The following is a 7,790-nucleotide window of genomic DNA, read 5'->3' as shown; positions in this document are numbered from 1 at the left end:
AGGATTGGCTTGTGGAGCTGGTTATTGACTACCTGGGCATTTTGCTGATGGTGCAATTTGCAAAGCTGCTAATGGTAATGAAACTCCAGTGAGTGTCAGGAGATACAGGGGAAGCCAAGAAGTAAGAGGAGGCTGCCCTCTCCCTAAGCTGCCCTTTGTGGGAATTAATGAGGTCTGTGTCTTCTCCTGCTTTAGACATCTCCTGGAAACGACAGGTGGCCTTAGACCATCCTGTGAGCCTGTCCACCTCCCGTCCTGCCACACCAATCACCAGAGGAGAAACTGCCATGACATCCAGCCTTTGCTGTTCCTTCCACACTTGAATTTGGGGCTCTGAGGGTTGTTCAGGCACATGTTGTGTAATTCCAGAACCAACTTTGAGTCCAATTGCTGGACCTCCCAAATCATGCTTTAATGGCCTGTGTTGCTTTGTACAATAAGAGTTGAGAAGGAATGAAATCCACAATGAGAGGAAGCTAGATTCTAGTCATTCAATGTCCATTTAGATTCTCACAAGCTACGTATGACTGTGTAGAAGAGGGAAATGGGAGAGAACACGCACCAGCAGAAAGCCTGAGCTGAGCTCCCATCAAGCAGCCTCAAGCCAGGCTCCTACGATGCAGGTTGTGAACGGAGGTTGAACTCAGAGACCTGGGCCCTGCCTCTTTGGGGTTAAAGGAACTGGAAGAAGCCACAGCAAAAGCTGGCAAAGTTGTTCTTCACTCCCAGCCCAAGGGCACACTTCTGCACCATCCCTTCCACTGTCACTGAGCACTTTTCATGGGTCAGCCACTCCTACAGTCTGGGGAAAAAGCACTGTTAAGATGCAGGGCTGGAGTTCGGGAACTCCATCTGGTAGCGAAGGCAGATATGTAGCCAAGTTCATTTAAGGAGGAACAGTGATGGCCACTGCTAGGAGGGAGTACCCAGGAAGGAGAGAGAAGAGAGGCAACAATTCCACCTGCAGGGTCCGGCAGAGACCTCAGAGGGTTACCATCCAGCGGGGGCCCACTGAGGAGGATTCCCCCAGGCAAAGAGGTGGGGAAGAGGGGGTGGAGAGTTGGGGGAAGAAGGTGGGTTTCACAACCTCAGAGTGGGCGCAAATCTTAGTTCTGAAAGGTACTTGCTGTGAGACCTGGGTATGCTCATTAATAGGCACAAGCTTCAATTTCCCATCAGCAAAAGAAGGGTGAGGCTCATTTTTTGTGATTGTGGTCAGCATGCAATGTGGATGAGGCATCAGTCCATGTGAGCACGTTTCTCTGAACGCTGGCTTCTTCCCTGCATTCCAGGAGGCAGCAGAACTTGCAGAGAAGAGTGAGGCACGTTTGAGAAAGGCTGAAAAATGTTTCTGTCCAGGCACGTGTGTGTGCTGAATGACTCAAGGATTCTTTGGGTATATCATTTCCCATGCCTCTCCCCCAAATAGGACTCTGCTTCTCATCTAAGCATTTGTATAAATATTATTTATTGGTTCGTGTCTATCAGAGTCCTACTGAGTAGAACTTATATCAGAAAAATTAAGAATCTCTAGAGATGGCAAAGTGCAGAAACGAAACCCCCAGGAAGGCAAATACTCAAAGTTCACTACACACCAGGAGGCAAGGGTCGGGGCCCGGGTCTCTGAGGCTGCCCAGGGGGGCTCAAGGTTGGTAGTGAATACAGGAATCAGCTGGAAGCTGGAGGCCATGTGACCCTTGGACCCGCATTCCAGTTGTTGGACAGGTCTGGGTGGGACTCCGGGATGTGCATTCCCAAGGGAGTGTCTGGTGATGCTAACACAGCAGGGCCTGGTCCACCCCGAATCCGTGGCCCATCTCCATCAAAACTTCCTTTCTCTAGTCAAGTCCCTGGCTGGGACTTGGATTGAACTGAATGAAGGATCGTTACAAGAGGCAGTTAGGATTAGGGCTTGGGGAACTCCTGAATGTCAGACTGAAAGGTCTGGAAACAAAAGTGGAGAATAAAGCTCTGGGAAGAGTTCTATCCCCACGGCCATTCTGCCAATAGGGAACCTGCCCATGTCCTGGTCTCGGAGGCCCTCGGTGTAGCCCAGCTGGAGAAGCATCCCTGGGGGTGGTCAGGAGGCTGCTGCCTTCTGGACCTTTCTGCAGCCAATGCCTAGGGCAGCGAGGCCAGCCCTTCCCAGATGGCCAACTCTCAGGCAGATAGTGGTCACCCATACACAGCGGGACTCAAGGGGCACTGGAGAGCTCCTCTTTCCAGAGTATCTCCTGTGGTCTGAAGGAGATTTAACCGATGTGGGTTAAAATCCTGAAGGCCCCTGCCAGTGTGCAGGTATGTCGTCCCAGAGGGGTAGCAACCTAGATCAGCTGCACTCAGAGAACTGCTCTAAGTAAAAGCAAGCTGGGTACCAGAGCCATGGGCCAGGACATGGAGGGAATGATGTATTTGGATTCAGTCTGAATGGAGAAGAAAAGTGTCCAGATGGGCATGGGAGTTATTTCAAGTTGATACATTTAACCCACTATTTATTTGGCTCTGAAATTGGTTCCGTGGAAAGATAGTTCCTGCTCCTACCCAGAGCACCCAAGTAGCCGTAATGCTGGGAGACTCAAATACACACCAGCAGGAACGTTGTGTGGGGAGTGGTTGGAGATGAGGCCTGGAGTCTGTGTGAAGTCTTGACGTATGTGCCGGATTCCAGTGGCAGAAGGGAAGCGCGTGTGCGTGGGTGCGTGCGTGTGCGTAAGGGGAGGGTGTATCGCCAGAGGAGGCAGTGGCCTGAAAAAGTTGGATTGAATTGAATGAAGGATCCTTACAAGAGGCAGTTAGGATTGGGGCTTGAGGAACTCCTGAATGTCAGGCTGAGAAGTCTGCACTTCTGGGGGAGCAGCTGGGGTTTCTGAGCTGGAGACTGACTTGAGCTTTGAAAGGTTGATCTGGTGGCGTAAGACTGGAGAGGGCCTGATGAAGCCAGCACCGAGATCAGTCATGAGGCTCTTAGAGCAGGCTAGCGCACTGAAAGCTTGCCCCCGCAGTGGCCTTTGGAGAAGAAATACTCTCAGGTAGTACTCGCTGAGTGCCTACTACATGCAGAGTTCACAATGGTAACTCTAATTTTAGCAATAAGCCAGTAGGGTGAAGGTGATTCCCAGCATTCATTCTTCCAACCAGTATTCACTGAGTGCTTCGTGGACACACCTGTGGGATAGACACAGCCTTCACTCTCAGAGAGCCTGCCTTCTCATGCATTTTGTATGGCATGGATACACCTGTGGGATAGACAGCCCTCACTCTCAGAGAGCCTACCTTCTCATGCATTTTGTATGGCTCTTTTCAGAGGGGGGAAAACTCAGAGAGAAAACCAGAAACTTGCTCAAAGCTCACCAGCTTTGTTGGGACGTGGATTCAAACGTGTGTCTTGCTGCCTTCAAATGGCCTAAAAACACTCCCTGATATTTTCTGGTCATCTCCTGGGCGAGGTGATAAGCGGGCTATCATCATTTGATCATCATAACAACTTGAATGAAGGAGGTATTAATTATAACCCATTTTTAGATGGTGAAAGTGAGATGCAGCAAGATAAAGCTGTCCAACTCACCGTGAGTGGAAGAGCCAAAATTAGATATTTGTGGCCAGGCATCGTGGCTCATGCCTGTAATGCCAACACTTTGACAGGCTGAAATGGGCGGATTACCTGAGGTCTGGAGTTCGGGACCAGCCTGATCAACATGGTGAAATCCCATCTCTACTAAACAAACAAACAAAAATTAGCCTGGTGTGGTGGTGCACACCTGTAATCCCAGCTACTCGAGAGGCTGAAGCCAAGAATCACTTGAACTGGGGAGGCGGTGGCTGCAGTAAGCCAAGATTGTGCCACTGTACCCAGCCTGGGCGACAGAGTGACACTCCATCTCAAAAAAAAAAAAAAAAGATATTTGTATCCAGGCCATCTGATCTCAGAGCCTTACTCTTAAGCATTGCACCTTCCAAAGGTCCTTTCTCCCTCCCTCCCTCCTTCCCTGCCCCCGCCTTTCCTTCTTCCCCAAATAATTCAATATGGCTTTGGCAACCATGTGCAGCGTGTATGTGGAGGTGGTGGCGGGGGAGATAAACAGGAGAAGACTCAAAGCTGGTGCTGAGTTCTCAACCCTGTGCCTCTGGCAGACCGGGAACCTGGAAGCAGAGCAGGCCTGGGTGGAGGTCTGGGGAAGGGGACCCAGGAGGGAACCCTAGTGTGTGGCCCTGGGGATTCAGGGGCAGCAGGAGGATGAGGGTCCTCTGGAGGAAGAGAGACCAAGTGGTCCACATGGAGAGGAACCCTGAGCGGAAGACCGTTTTCATCTGTGGCCTGTACTCGGACAGGTGCAGATTGGGGTTCTGATAGGAGAAGCATTGTCCACAACACACAGCAGGACAAGTCCGTGTTGCTCTGCACAGTGAGAGAAATGCTTGATCTTGAAACAGGACTAGCTCAGGTGTGGGGCGGGCAGCTGCGCGTCCCCACGTGCCGGGCTCCGTGTGTACAGGCAATGTGGCGTGTCTGACGGTGCACCCTGCCTTCAAGTCTCCATCGTCTTCTCCCCAGGACAGAGATGATTGTAATTTTCTAGGTGCCACCATCTAACCCATGTGCCCATGACCGTCTGTATGATGCCTGTCTGTATGTCTTTCTTCCCAGACAGAATTGGGAAGGAGGAGACTATGTCTGAAGGGCTTTCAATCTCTCCTTGGACATGTCTAATAGCACTCAGAAAGTACCCAATAAATATTTGTGAAAAGAAAGGAGTGGAGAAAGGGAGAAAGGGGGAAAGGGATTAGGGGAGAGAGAGAAGAAAGACTGCCTCTTGCCCAGGGCCTGGCGTGGGGCATAGGCAGAGCGGTAGGGTCCTCAGCTGTGTCCCACTCCAAGTGCGCACTGAGTCCTGACTTTTGGAGGGTTCAGCCTCTGGGGCCCTGGCACGTCTGGAAAGGTGCACCAGCCAAGTGGCCTGCCCTGACCACCAGGCTCACCCCTGACCACCTGGGTGGCTATGCAAGTTCCCGACAATGAGTACAGCACTGTTATTGGGTCCCTTCTACCCGCACACTGTTCATTTCCTGGGGAACTGCTGTGGGCATGCAAGTGCTTGCTACCCAGCTCCATTGGTGACGCTGGTGGCTCCTTGGTGGGGCCTCCCCTGCCCAGACAGCCTCTGCTCCATTGCCACTGCTGGGGTCCTCATGTCTGTCCTAGCTGCTCCCTGCAGTGGGGTGAGGAGAGTGGGGCTGGTCCCATTGAGACTGGAGAAGCTCCAGGCTTTCTAGGAAGACTGCCAGGGATGCAGAGAAGAAATCACTTCCCCATATGGGCAGCTTCTGGGTTTAAAGGGAACCTCTGCCCTTGTGGAGTCCGCACCAGATGAACCCAGACGCTGCCTCAGCGCCAGGTCCCTGTAGCTCCGGAGCCTTCACTAGGTCTGTGCAGCGCCTCTTCCTCTCCAGCTCATCCTGGGGTCTCTTTGCCCTTGCCGGGGGCAGGCTTCCTGGTGAAGGGCTGACCTCCTGCATGAAGGCTCTCAAGAGGCCAGTTTAAAACCAAGCTCCGGGTCTGTGCCTGTGGGGCTGTTCCTCTATCAGGAGCTGGTCTGTACCTGTGTGCTGCTTCTCCATCAGGAGATGGTCCCTCCCACCCCCAGTCTGTACCTGTGGGCTGCTTCTCCATCAGGAGATGGTCACCCTCCCCCCGCATCTGTACCTGTGGGCTGCTTCTCCATCAGGAGATGGTCCCTCCCTCCCCCCGGTCTGTATCTGTGTGCTGCTTCTCCATCAGGAGATGGTCACTCTCCCTCTTGGTTGCTAAGTCCAAAAACAACCTCTGTGGAAAACTGTATGGAATTTTTTTTAAGAACTGAAACTGAAACTTGTATTTGATCTAGCCATCTCCCTACTAGGTATACACCCAAGGCAAAATAAATCATTATATCAGAAAGATAGAACATGCATGTGGATGCTCATTGCAGCACTATTCAGTACAGCAAACGTAGGCAGCTGAGCTGAGTGTTCATCAATGATAAACTGGATAAAGAAAACACGTTACACACACAGCATGGAATACTACTAAGGCACAGAAAAGAATGAAATTGTGCCCTTTGCAGCAATATGGATGAAGCTGGAGTTCATTATCCTCAATGAAATAACGCAGAAACGGAGAGACAAATACCGCAGATTCTTGCTTTTAAGTGGGAGCTAAATAACATGTACACGTGGACATAGAGAGTGGACTGATAGACACTGGAGGCTTGGAAGGGTGGAGGGGAAGGGGTGGAGGGGTGATAAATTGCATCATGGGTACAATTGATGATATTTCGGTGGTGGTTGCCCTAAAGGCCCAGGCTTCAGCACTATGCAATTTATCTTTGTAACAGACTGCACGTGCACCACTGAAATTCGAACCAACAAAAATAAAAGAAGAGGCTGTGCACGGTGGCTCCCGCCTGTAATCCCAGCACTTTAGGAGGCTGGGGCAGGCAGATTGCTTGAGGTCAGGCGTTGGAGACCAGCCTGGCCAACATGGCAAAATCCCATCTCTACTAAAAATACAAAAATTAGCCGGGCATGGTGGTGCACACCTGTAGTCCCAGCTACTCAGGAGGCTGAGGCGGGAGAATGGCATGAACCCGGGAGATGGAGGTTGCAGTGAGCTGAGATCAAATCACTGCATTCCAGGCTGAGCTACAGAGTGAGACCCCATCTCAAACAAAACAAACAAAAAAGAATACAAAGCACAGGAGCTGTCCTTGGTCCCCCTTTAGCTTCTCATTCCACTTCCACAAATCCCAGCAGAGTCACCATCAAAAACTGGAATCTAGTTTTTGCCCCTCCATTGCTATTGCCCTGGCCTGAGCCTCCATAACCCTCACCCAGATGCTTCCTAAATAGATCCTGGCTGGTGCCACTGAACTCATGTCTCTCCAGTTGCCCTTTAAAATGTGGTAGGTGGCAAGTGTTTGCTCAAAAGCCTCCAGCGGCCTTGCTGTCTCTGAGTTGAGATTCTGCAGTGGCCTTCCTGGCCTCAGGTCGGGCCTGCTGCCCTGAACCCTCGGCCACTATACTCCAGGACGTGGCTTTGTTTCCCTTGGATGTGCCCAGCATGTTTCTGCCCCATGGTTTCTGCACTTGCTGTTCTTTCTGCCTGGGGTTCCCTCCTCCCACTCTGTATGGCAGACCCTCCATTCACTCAGGATGGCAGAGACATTAAGCTTCCGCAGCCACACCCCATATTCACCCCTACACGGCGTGTCCCTCTCTGGCCAGCTACGGGCTCAGCTCCACGTGTCCTTTGTCCTGGGAGCCAAACTGGCTGGGGCGACCACCTGAAGTGAGTCTCATGGAGCTGACTCAATGAGAGACGCAGTCCGCTCCACCCACAGTCCACTGCCGCAGTAAGTCACGTGGCTGGCGCTGACTCCACCTGTGCAGGAAGAGCTTGCACCCACACCTGAGGAGAAGGAGCCAGAGCTGGGATCACAGTGAGCAGATGCTAACAACCCAAGTGACATTCTTAGACCTCTCCTCCCAGACAACCCTGAGCAACAGAGCCGTGCACCCATGACAGCTCACAGGAAGGCAACCCCTCCGATGACAGATCAGGTGACCAAGCCACGCCTCCTGTGACAGCCGGAGGTCACACAGCAGCCCCTCCCCAGACAACCTTAGCTCACGCAGCCGCCCCTCTCAGACAACCTCAGCTCACACAGCCACCCCTCCCAGACAACCTCAGCTCACACAGCCGCCCCTCTCAGACAACCTCAGCTCACACAGCCGCCCCTCTCAGACAACCTCAG

At 52.2% G+C, this 7,790-nt stretch overlaps 1 long non-coding RNA gene across 1 annotated transcript in view; it reads left to right on the top strand.

Moving 5' to 3' along the window:
* The first annotated feature begins 1,082 nt into the window (after window positions 1-1,082).
* LOC116556001 overlaps window positions 1,083-7,790 on the top strand; it is a 14,934-nt gene continuing 8,226 nt past the window's right edge. Inside the window, exon 1 of the long non-coding RNA XR_004270779.1 lies at window positions 1,083-1,396. This is a non-coding gene — a long non-coding RNA (uncharacterized LOC116556001). The remainder of the gene's footprint in view (window positions 1,397-7,790) is intronic.

This window comes from Sapajus apella, unplaced genomic scaffold (genome assembly GCF_009761245.1).
Source record: "Sapajus apella isolate SASKATOON/1434 unplaced genomic scaffold, GSC_monkey_1.0 scaffold16, whole genome shotgun sequence".
Lineage (NCBI taxonomy): Eukaryota > Metazoa > Chordata > Mammalia > Primates > Cebidae > Sapajus > Sapajus apella.
This window is presented reverse-complemented; position numbering and strand designations above follow the sequence as displayed.